Raw genomic sequence first — 12,500 nt, 5'->3', positions numbered from 1 at the left:
CCTAGGAGGATGTCCCTTTAAGAAGGCCGACGTGCTATGGTCCTCCACCTGGGTCAGGAACGCAAAATTAGTCCCTCTCCTCGCTGGAAGTCCAAAAAAAAGGTGTAAATTTGACTAAGTGCCTAGGAGGATGTCCCTTTAAGAAGGCCGACGTGCTATGGTTCTCCACCCGGGTCCGGAACTCAAAATTAGTCCCTCTCCTAGTTGGAAGTCATCAAAAAAAGGCGGAAATTTGACTAAGTGCCATCATTTTAGAGTACCAGGACTATAGCTGGGGAATTGGAGCCCTCTGGTGGACACTCGCTGCAAATGCACCCTGAATTAAACACATTATTTCCAGTTCTTTTGGGGCCCTATTTTCAGACGTTGTGGAGCCCTCCAGTGGACTCCCGCCTCCAATGCACCCCCCAAATTAAAGACATCACCCCCCAAACTAAAGACATTATTTCCAGTTCTTTTGGGGGCCTGTTTTCAGCCGGTTTGGCGTATTTCCTTGACGCCGGGGAGTCCTACAGGTGTTCCCGGGGAATGAGAGGCCTTTTGTGGGCCAGAAAGAGTGGGGAACCCTTGGAGCCCCTATTTTCAGACAGTTTGGCTTATTTCGGTGACGCCGGGGCGTCCATCAGGTCTTCCCGGGGAATGAGAGGCCTTTTGTGGCCATATGTCAACAAAAGAGTGGGGAAATGGAGCCCTCCGGTGGACTCCCGCTGCAAATGCACCCCCCAAATTAAATACATTAATTCCAGGCCTTTTGGGGCCCTATATTCAGACGGTGTGTAGCCCTCCAGTGGACTCCCGCCTCCAATGCACCCCCCAAATTAAAGACATCACCCCCCAAATTAAAGGCATCATTTCCAGTTCTTTTGGGGCCCTATTTTCAGACAGTTTGGCGTATTTCCTTGACGCCGGGGAGTCCTACAGGTGTTCCCGGGGAATGAGAGGCCTTTTGTGGGCCAGAAAGAGTGGGGAACCCTTGGAGCCCCTATTTTCAGACAGTTTGGCTTATTTCGGTGACGCCGGGGCGTCCATCAGGTCTTCCCGGGGAATGAGAGGCCTTTTGTGGCCATATGTCAACAAAAGAGTGGGGAAATGGAGCCCTCCGGTGGACTCCCGCTGCAAATGCACCCCCCAAATTAAAGACATTAATTCCAGGCCTTTTGGGGCCCTATATTCAGACGGTGTGGAGCCCTCCAGTGGACTCCCGCCTCCAATGCACCCCCATAATTATAGACATCACCCCCCAAATTAAACACATCATTTCCAGTTCTTTTGGGCCCCTATTTTCAGACGGTTTGGCGTATTTCCTTGACGCCGGGGAGTCCTACAGGTGTTCCCGGGGAATGAGAGGCCTTTTGTGGGCCAGAAAGAGTGGGGAACACTTGGAGCCCCTATTTTCAGACAGTTTGCCGTATTTCGGTGACGCCGGGGCGTCCGTCAGGTCTTCCCGGGGAATGTGAGGCCTTTCGTGGGCCATATTTTCAGACAGATTGGCCTGTTTCAGTGACGCCGAGGCGTCCATCAGGTCTTCCCGGGGAGTGTGAGGCCTTTTGGGGCCCTATTTTCAGACAGAAAAAAAAGAAAAGTAACCCTTACACTACAAAGGACAGCGGGGAAACGCCCCCCCAGCAAAGTCACAGGGGAAGTGGGGTAGACAAGTGGAGAGTGTCTGGGGAAAAGTCCACAAAATGATCAAAAATCACACCCAGGTACGAGTGCCACAAGTCCCGCCGCGTCCCACCCGAGTCCGAGGTGCCCCCCGCATGCCCAAAACGCACCCAGCAAAGGCGCACTGTGAGTGGGGAAGAAAAGTTGGAAAAGTGGGCAAAAGTCCGGAAAAATGACCAAAAACCACACCCAGGTTAGAGCCCCACACGTCCTGCAGTCGCACCCGAGTCCTGGGATGCCCAACATGTCCAAAAAAATCAAAAAAAGCCCAAAAAATCAAAAAAATCCCCGGGCCGTATCTTGGACGCCGGCGTACCGCGTTCGGCCCTCGTGCCGTAGTTTGGCGACCGATTGTAAAAATTTGCCGCGACCGGCTAGTTTTTTTCCTTGGAGTAAATAGAGAGTAGATCCAGCAGAAAATATGCACTATAAACAAAGAGAGGGAGTTTGGAGGGGGGCAAAAACGCCCTCTTGGAACTTTTGCAGCAGCACACATCAAACTAGCGGGGAGAAGGCATGCATAGCAAAAGGCCACGAAATGATCAAAAATCACACCCAGGTTCGAGTCCCACAAGTCCCGCCGCGTTCCACCAGGGTTCCGGGGGTGCCTACAATGTCCACAACGCACCCAGCAAAGGCGCACTGTGATTGGGAAGAAAAGTTGGGAAAGTGGGCAAAAGTCCCGAATTTGGTCCAAAATCACACCCAGGTTCGAGTCCCGCAAGTCCCGCCGCGTTCCATCAGAGTGCCGGGGTGCCTACAATGTCCACAACGCACCCAGCAAAGGCGCACTGTGATTGGGAAGAAAAGTTGGGAAAGTGGGCAAAAGTCCCGAATTTGGTCCAAAATCACACCCAGGTTCGAGTCCCACAAGTCCCGCCGCGTTCCACCAGTGTCTCGGGGTGCCTACAATGTCCACAACGCACCCAGCAAAGGCGCACTGTGATTGGGAAGAAAAGTTGGGAAAGTGGGCAAAAGTCCCGAATTTGGTCCAAAATCACACCCAGGTTCGAGTCCCACAAGTCCCGCCGCGTTCCACCAGTGTCTCGGGGTGCCTACAATGTCCACAACGCACCCAGCAAAGGCGCACTGTGATTGGGAAGAAAAGTTGGGAAAGTGGGCAAAAGTCCCGAATTTGGTCCAAAATCACACCCAGGTTCGAGTCCCACAAGTCCCGCCGCGTTCCACCAGGGTTCCGGGGCGCCTACAATGTCCACAACGCACCCAGCAAAGGCGCACTGTGATTGGGAAGAAAAGTTGGGAAAGTGGGCAAAAGTCCCGAATTTGGTCCAAAATCACACCCAGGTTCGAGTCCCACAAGTCCCGCCGCGTTCCACCAGGGTTCCGGGGCGCCTACAATGTCCACAACGCACCCAGCAAAGGCGCACTGTGATTGGGAAGAAAAGTTGGGAAAGTGGGCAAAAGTCCCGAATTTGGTCCAAAATCACACCCAGGTTCGAGTCCCACAAGTCCCGCCGCGTTCCACCAGGGTTCCGGGGCGCCTACAATGTCCACAACGCACCCAGCAAAGGCGCACTGTGATTGGGAAGAAAAGTTGGGAAAGTGGGCAAAAGTCCCGAATTTGGTCCAAAATCACACCCAGGTTCGAGTCCCACAAGTCCCGCCGCGTTCCACCAGGGTTCCGGGGCGCCTACAATGTCCACAACGCACCCAGCAAAGGCGCACTGTGATTGGGAAGAAAAGTTGGGAAAGTGGGCAAAAGTCCCGAATTTGGTCCAAAATCACACCCAGGTTCGAGTCCCACAAGTCCCGCCGCGTTCCACCAGGGTTCCGGGGCGCCTACAATGTCCACAACGCACCCAGCAAAGGCGCACTGTGATTGGGAAGAAAAGTTGGGAAAGTGGGCAAAAGTCCCGAATTTGGTCCAAAATCACACCCAGGTTCGAGTCCCACAAGTCCCGCCGCGTTCCACCAGTGTCTCGGGGTGCCTACAATGTCCACAACGCACCCAGCAAAGGCGCACTGTGATTGGGAAGAAAAGTTGGGAAAGTGGGCAAAAGTCCCGAATTTGGTCCAAAATCACACCCAGGTTCGAGTCCCACAAGTCCCGCCGCGTTCCACCAGGGTTCCGGGGTGCCTACAATGTCCACAACGCACCCAGCAAAGGCGCACTGTGATTGGGAAGAAAAGTTGGGAAAGTGGGCAAAAGTCCCGAATTTGGTCCAAAATCACACCCAGGTTCGAGTCCCACAAGTCCCGCCGCGTTCCACCAGGGTTCCGGGGTGCCTACAATGTCCACAACTTACCCAGCAAAGGCGCACTGTGATTGGGAAGAAAAGTTGGGAAAGTGGGCAAAAGTCCCGAATTTGGTCCAAAATCACACCCAGGTTCGAGTCCCACAAGTCCCGCCGCGTTCCACCAGGGTCTCGGGGTGCCTGGCATGTCCACAACTTACCCAGCAAAGGCGCACTGTGATTGGGAAGAAAAGTTGGGAAAGTGGGCAAAAGTCCCGAATTTGGTCCAAAATCACACCCAGGTTCGAGTCCCACAAGTCCCGCCGCGTTCCACCAGTGTCTCGGGGTGCCTACAATGTCCACAACTCACCCAGCAAAGGCGCACTGTGATTGGGAAGAAAAGTTGGGAAAGTGGGCAAAAGTCCCGAATTTGGTCCAAAATCACACCCAGGTTCGAGTCCCACAAGTCCCGCCGCGTTCCACCAGTGTCTAGGGGTGCCTACAATGTCCACAACGCACCCAGCAAAGGCGCACTGTGATTGGGAAGAAAAGTTGGGAAAGTGGGCAAAAGTCCCGAATTTGGTCCAAAATCACACCCAGGTTCGAGTCCCACAAGTCCCGCCGCGTTCCACCAGGGTTCCGGGGTGCCTACAATGTCCACAACGCACCCAGCAAAGGCGCACTGTGATTGGGAAGAAAAGTTGGGAAAGTGGGCAAAAGTCCCGAATTTGGTCCAAAATCACACCCAGGTTCGAGTCCCACAAGTCCCGCCGCGTTCCACCAGGGTTCCGGGGTGCCTACAATGTCCACAACGCACCCAGCAAAGGCATCACACCCAGGTTCGAGTCCCACAAGTCCCGCCGCGTTCCACCAGTGTCTCGGGGTGCCTACAATGTCCACAACTTACCCAGCAAAGGCGCACTGTGATTGGGAAGAAAAGTTGGGAAAGTGGGCAAAAGTCCCGAATTTGAGCCAAAATCACACCCAGGTTCGAGTCCCACAAGTCCCGCCGCGTTCCACCAGGGTTCCGGGGTGCCTACAATGTCCACAACGCACCCAGCAAAGGCGCACTGTGATTGGGAAGAAAAGTTGGGAAAGTGGGCAAAAGTCCCGAATTTGGTCCAAAATCACACCCAGGTTCGAGTCCCACAAGTCCCGCCGCGTTCCACCAGTGTCTCGGGGTGCCTACAATGTCCACAACGCACCCAGCAAAGGCGCACTGTGATTGGGAAGAAAAGTTGGGAAAGTGGGCAAAAGTCCCGAATTTGGTCCAAAATCACACCCAGGTTCGAGTCCCACAAGTCCCGCCGCGTTCCACCAGGGTTCCGGGGTGCCTACAATGTCCACAACGCACCCAGCAAAGGCGCACTGTGATTGGGAAGAAAAGTTGGGAAAGTGGGCAAAAGTCCCGAATTTGGTCCAAAATCACACCCAGGTTCGAGTCCCACAAGTCCCGCCGCGTTCCACCAGTGTCTCGGGGTGCCTACAATGTCCACGACGCACCCAGCAAAGGTGCACTGTGATTGGGAAGAAAAGTTGGGAAAGTGGGCAAAAGTCCCGAATTTGGTCCAAAATCACACCCAGGTTCGAGTCCCACAAGTCCCGCCGCGTTCCACCAGTGTCTCGGGGTGCCTACAATGTCCACAACGCACCCAGCAAAGGCGCACTGTGATTGGGAAGAAAAGTTGGGAAAGTGGGCAAAAGTCCCGAATTTGGTCCAAAATCACACCCAGGTTCGAGTCCCACAAGTCCCGCCGCGTTCCACCAGGGTTCCGGGGTGCCTACAATGTCCACGACGCACCCAGCAAAGGCGCACTGTGATTGGGAAGAAAAGTTGGGAAAGTGGGCAAAAGTCCCGAATTTGGTCCAAAATCACACCCAGGTTCGAGTCCCACAAGTCCCGCCGCGTTCCACCAGGGTTCCGGGGTGCCTACAATGTCCACGACGCACCCAGCAAAGGCGCACTGTGATTGGGAAGAAAAGTTGGGAAAGTGGGCAAAAGTCCCGAATTTGGACCAAAATCACACCCAGGTTCGAGTCCCACAAGTCCCGCCGCGTTCCACCAGAGTGCCGGGGTGCCTACAATGTCCACGACTTACCCAGCAAAGGCGCACTGTGAGTGGGCAAGAAAAGTTGGGAAAGTGGGCAAAAGTCCCGAATTTGGTCCAAAATCACACCCAGGTTCGAGTCCCACAAGTCCCGCCGCGTTCCACCAGGGTTCCGGGGTGCCTACAATGTCCACGACGCACCCAGCAAAGGCGCACTGTGATTGGGAAGAAAAGTTGGGAAAGTGGGCAAAAGTCCCGAATTTGGTCCAAAATCACACCCAGGTTCGAGTCCCACAAGTCCCGCCGCGTTCCACCAGTGTCTCGGGGTGCCTACAATGTCCACGACGCACCCAGCAAAGGCGCACTGTGATTGGGAAGAAAAGTTGGGAAAGTGGGCAAAAGTCCCGAATTTGGTCCAAAATCACACCCAGGTTCGAGTCCCACAAGTCCCGCCGCGTTCCACCAGGGTTCCGGGGTGCCTACAATGTCCACGACGCACCCAGCAAAGGCGCACTGTGATTGGGAAGAAAAGTTGGGAAAGTGGGCAAAAGTCCCGAATTTGGTCCAAAATCACACCCAGGTTCGAGTCCCACAAGTCCCGCCGCGTTCCACCAGGGTTCCGGGGTGCCTACAATGTCCACAACGCACCCAGCAAAGGCGCACTGTGATTGGGAAGAAAAGTTGGGAAAGTGGGCAAAAGTCCCGAATTTGGTCCAAAATCACACCCAGGTTCGAGTCCCACAAGTCCCGCCGCGTTCCACCAGGGTTCAGGGGTGCCTGACATGTCCACGACGCACCCAGCAAAGGCGCACTGTGATTGGGAAGAAAAGTTGGGAAAGTGGGCAAAAGTCCCGAATTTGGTCCAAAATCACACCCAGGTTCGAGTCCCACAAGTCCCGCCGCGTTCCACCAGGGTTCCGGGGTGCCTACAATGTCCACAACGCACCCAGCAAAGGCGCACTGTGATTGGGAAGAAAAGTTGGGAAAGTGGGCAAAAGTCCCGAATTTGGTCCAAAATCACACCCAGGTTCGAGTCCCACAAGTCCCGCCGCGTTCCACCAGGGTTCAGGGGTGCCTGACATGTCCACGACGCACCCAGCAAAGGCGCACTGTGATTGGGAAGAAAAGTTGGGAAAGTGGGCAAAAGTCCCGAATTTGGTCCAAAATCACACCCAGGTTCGAGTCCCACAAGTCCCGCCGCGTTCCACCAGGGTTCCGGGGTGCCTACAATGTCCACAACGCACCCAGCAAAGGCGCACTGTGATTGGGAAGAAAAGTTGGGAAAGTGGGCAAAAGTCCCGAATTTGGTCCAAAATCACACCCAGGTTCGAGTCCCACAAGTCCCGCCGCGTTCCACCAGGGTTCAGGGGTGCCTGACATGTCCACGACGCACCCAGCAAAGGCGCACTGTGATTGGGAAGAAAAGTTGGGAAAGTGGGCAAAAGTCCCGAATTTGGTCCAAAATCACACCCAGGTTCGAGTCCCACAAGTCCCGCCGCGTTCCACCGGTGTCCCGGGGGTGCCTGGCATGTCCACAACGCACCCAGCAAAGGCGCACTGTGATTGGGAAGAAAAGTTGGGAAAGTGGGCAAAAGTCCCGAATTTGGTCCAAAATCACACCCAGGTTCGAGTCCCACAAGTCCCGCCGCGTTCCACCAGTGTCTCGGGGTGCCTACAATGTCCACAACGCACCCAGCAAAGGCGCACTGTGAGTGGGAAGAAAAGTTGGGAAAGTGGGCAAAAGTCCCGAATTTGGTCCAAAATCACACCCAGGTTCGAGTCCCACAAGTCCCGCCGCGTTCCACCAGTGTCTCGGGGTGCCTACAATGTCCACAACGCACCCAGCAAAGGCGCACTGTGAGTGGGAAGAAAAGTTGGGAAAGTGGGCAAAAGTCCCGAATTTGGTCCAAAATCACACCCAGGTTCGAGTCCCACAAGTCCCGCCGCGTTCCACCAGGGTTCCGGGGTGCCTACAATGTCCACAACGCACCCAGCAAAGGCGCACTGTGAGTGGGAAGAAAAGTTGGGAAAGTGGGCAAAAGTCCCGAATTTGGTCCAAAATCACACCCAGGTTCGAGTCCCACAAGTCCCGCCGCGTTCCACCAGTGTCTCGGGGTGCCTACAATGTCCACGACGCACCCAGCAAAGGCGCACTGTGATTGGGAAGAAAAGTTGGGAAAGTGGGCAAAAGTCCCGAATTTGGTCCAAAGTCACACCCAGGTTCGAGTCCCACAAGTCCCGCCGCGTTCCACCAGGGTTCCGGGGTGCCTACAATGTCCACAACGCACCCAGCAAAGGCGCACTGTGATTGGGAAGAAAAGTTGGGAAAGTGGGCAAAAGTCCCGAATTTGATCCAAAATTATGCCCGGGTTGGAGTACCACGAGTCCGGCCGCGTTCCACCGGTGTCCCGGGGGTGCCTGGCATGTCCACAACTTACCCAGCAAAGGCGCACTGTGATTGGGAAGAAAAGTTGGGAAAGTGGGCAAAAGTCCCGAATTTGATCCAAAATTATGCCCGGGTTGGAGTACCACGAGTCCGGCCGCGTTCCACCGGTGTCCCGGGGGTGCCTGCCATGTCCACAACTTACCCAGCAAAGGCGCACTGTGATTGGGAAGAAAAGTTGGGAAAGTGGGGAAAAGTCCCGAATTTGATCCAAAATTATGCCCGGGTTGGAGTACCACGAGTCCGGCCGCGTTCCACCGGTGTCCCGGGGGTGCCTGCCATGTCCACAACTTACCCAGCAAAGGCGCACTGTGATTGGGAAGAAAAGTTGGGAAAGTGGGCAAAAGTCCCGAATTTGATCCAAAATTATGCCCGGGTTGGAGTACCACGAGTCCGGCCGCGTTCCACCGGTGTCCCGGGGGTGCCTGCCATGTCCACAACTTACCCAGCAAAGGCGCACTGTGATTGGGAAGAAAAGTTGGGAAAGTGGGGAAAAAAAGGACCGGAAAATATCCAAAATTATGCCCGGGTTGGAGTACCACGAGTCCGGCCGCGTTCCACCGGTGTCCCGGGGGTGCCTGGCACGTCCACAACTTACCCAGCAAAGGCGCACTGTCAGTGGGGAAGACCAAACATGTCTCGGATTTTTTCCAAGTACCTTAACGAGAGAGGCTAAAAAGCACCTGTTTTTACCTTCTCTCGTTGTTGTACTTAGAAAAAAAACGAGAAAATAAAAAATCTGGGTTTTTTTCTAAGTACCTTAACGAGAGAGGCTAAAAAAAACCATTTTTTACCTTCTCTCGTTGTTGTACTTAGAAAAAAAACGAGAAAAAAAATTTTCCCCATTCATTTCAATGGGAGTTCATTTTTTTTTTGGGATTTTTTCTAAGTACCTTAACGAGAGAGGCTTAATTTTTCACCTACTTTTTACCTTCTCTCGATTTTTCGTTTTTTACCTGGTCGACCAAAACACCTCCATCTCGTTACTATGTGCACCATGTCTGACAGGCTGAAATCACAGGGAACGCGTCCGAGTCAAAGTGAGCTATTTTCGGACACAAATATGGTGTTTTTCCCCTCTATCCTCTGGTTCTTTTTTCAAACTGATCTTCCAGCATCTGAGCGACAGGGGCTCATGCAGACACCTGTGTCCGCCCGAGGGGCGCCTTCCCGGACACATATATGGTGCTTCCCCCCTCTTTACCCCGGTCCTTTTTCAAACTGATCTTCCAGCATCTGAGCGACAGGGGCTCATGCAGACACCTGTGTCCGCCCGAGGGGCGCCTTCCCGGACACATATATGGTGCTTCCCCCCTCTTTACCCCGGTCCTTTTTCAAACTGATCTTCCAGCATCTGAGCGACAGGGGCTCATGCAGACACCTGTGTCCGCCCGAGGGGCGCCTTCCCGGACACATATATGGTGCTTTCCCCCTCTTTACCCCGGTCCTTTTTCAAACTGCTCTTCCAGCATCTGAGCGACAGGGGCTCATGCAGACACCTGTGTCCGCCCGAGGGGCGCCTTCCTGGACACATATATGGTGCTTTCCCCCTCTTTACCCCGGTCCTTTTTCAAACTGCTCTTCCAGCTTCTGAGCGACAGGGGCTCATGCAGACACCTGTGTCCGCCTAAGGGGCGCTATCTCGGACACATTTTCAACTTTTCCCGCATGAATGAAATCCTGGAACTGATTCCACCCAGGTACTTAGGGCTTCCAGGGCTTGAGCGACAGGGGCTCTGTCCGGAGCGTGTGTCCGCCTAGGGGGCGCTGTCTCGGACACATTTTCAACTTTTCCCGCATGGATGAAATCCTGGAACTGATTCCACCCAGGTACTTAGGACTTCCAGGGCTTGAGCGACAGGGGCTCTGTCCGGAGCGTGTGTCCGCCTAGGGGGCGCTGTCCCGGACACATTTTCAACTTTTCCCGCATGAATGAAATCCTGGAACTGATTCCACCCAGGTACTTAGGACTTCCAGGGCTTGAGCGACAGGGGCTCTGTCCGGAGCGTGTGTCCGCCTAGGGGGCGCTGTCCCGGACACATTTTCAACTTTTCCCGCATGGATGAAATCCTGGAACTGATTCCACCCAGGTACTTAGGGCTTCCAGGGCTTGAGCGACAGGGGCTCTGTCCGGAGCGTGTGTCCGCCTAGGGGGCGCTGTCTCGGACACATTTTCAACTTTTCCCGCATGAATGAAATCCTGGAACTGATTCCACCCAGGTACTTAGGGCTTCCAGGGCTTGAGCGACAGGGGCTCTGTCCGGAGCGTGTGTCCGCCTAGGGGGCGCTGTCTCGGACACATTTTCAACTTTTCCCGCATGAATGAAATCCTGGAACTGATTCCACCCAGGTACTTGGGGCTTCCAGGGCTCGAGCGACAGGGGCTCTGTCCGGAGCGTGTGTCCGCCTAGGGGGCGCTGTCTCGGACACATTTTCAACTTTTCCCGCATGAATGAAATCCTGGAACTGATTCCACCCAGGTACTTGGTGCTTCCAGGGCTCGAGCGACAGGGGCTCGGTCCGGAGCGCGCGTCCGCCTAGGGGGCGCTGTCTCGGACACATTTTCAACTTTTCCCGTATGAATGAAATCCTGGACCTCCGTCCAGGTACTCGGGGCTTCCCAGGACTTGAGCGACAGGGGCTCGGACCTGGGAAAAGCCCCGGCCCACTTCCCCTTTCCCCTCTAACCCTCTGGTAAACACGACTTGCCACGGAGCGGCCCTCACCGGCCGGCGTCAGCCGGTTACCCAGGTGGGGGATTCCTCCGGCCCTGCAGGTCTGCCTCTATTGCCGCCCGGCAAGCCCGATTTGAAGCGAGATCGAGACGACCCGTCTGCCCTAGTTGTCCTACATCGGACCCGCTCCGGCTCGGCCCCAGCGTCCCTTCGCGCATATGCCATCCGGGCCCACGCCCCGGGTGGTGCCGGAGGGCCTGGGCAGCGACGGCTGCGGTGCTTCCGGAAACACCTTTTTCGAACCCTAGGCGGCGCCATGAGACACTGCGCGCAACCCATGCCACCCCTTCGTAGACCCGGCAGGACAGCGTGCCGAAAACCACTCTCAGCCGAGCATGATGTTGGCCCCGCGGGACTCCTCGGGCTGTGTGCGACGGCTCACGGCCCGTGCAAGCCGCTTGCGCGCTGACTGAAAGGCAAGTGTCACCGAACGTTCGGCTTGGCCGGTAGGCATCCCGGCCGGGGAATCACAGAAGCCAGTAAACACGCTAGCGGGTCTACCTGGTTGATCCTGCCAGTAGCATATGCTTGTCTCAAAGATTAAGCCATGCAAGTGCAAGTGCAAACGAGTTTGACAGTGAAACTGCGAATGGCTCATTAAATCAGTTATGGTTCCTTTGAACACTCCACCGTTACTTGGATAACTGTGGCAATTCTAGAGCTAATACATGCACACGAGCGCTGACCCTGGACGGGGATGCGCGCATTTATCAGACCGAAAACCCATACGGGGCTCCCCCCCCGGGGGGAACGCTCCGGCCGCTTTGGTGACTCTAGATAACCTCGAGCAGATCGCCGGCCCCTGGTGGCGGCGACGTCTCTTTCGAATGTCTGCCCTATCAACTTTCGATGGCAGGTTCTGTGCCTACCATGGTGACAACGGGTAACGGGGAATCAGGGTTCGATTCCGGAGAGGGAGCCTGAGAAACAGCTACCACATCCAAGGAAGGCAGCAGGCGCGCAAATTACCCATTCCCGACGCGGGGAGGTAGTGACGAAAAATAACAATACAGGACTCTTTCGAGGCCCTGTAATTGGAATGAGTACACTCTAAATCCTTTAACGAGGATCCATTGGAGGGCAAGTCTGGTGCCAGCAGCCGCGGTAATTCCAGCTCCAATAGCGTATCTTAAAGTTGCTGCAGTTAAAAAGCTCGTAGTTGGACTTCGGGAACGGGGCGGGCGCGCCGCCGAAAGGCGAGCCGCCGCCCGGCCCACACCCCTGCCTATCGGCGCCCCCGGGATGCTCTTGACTGGGTGTCCCGCCGGGGCCCGAAGCGTTTACTTTGAAAAAATCCGAGTGTTCAAAGCAGGCCGGGAGCGCCTGAAAACCCCAGCTAGGAATAATGGAATAGGACTCCGGTTCTATTTTGTGGGTTTTGCTCTCCATGAACTGGAGCCATGATTAAGAGGGA

This window comes from Nerophis lumbriciformis, unplaced genomic scaffold (assembly GCF_033978685.3).
Source record: "Nerophis lumbriciformis unplaced genomic scaffold, RoL_Nlum_v2.1 HiC_scaffold_249, whole genome shotgun sequence".
In the NCBI taxonomy this organism is placed as follows: domain Eukaryota; kingdom Metazoa; phylum Chordata; class Actinopteri; order Syngnathiformes; family Syngnathidae; genus Nerophis; species Nerophis lumbriciformis.
Note: the sequence above shows the minus strand (reverse complement) of the source record.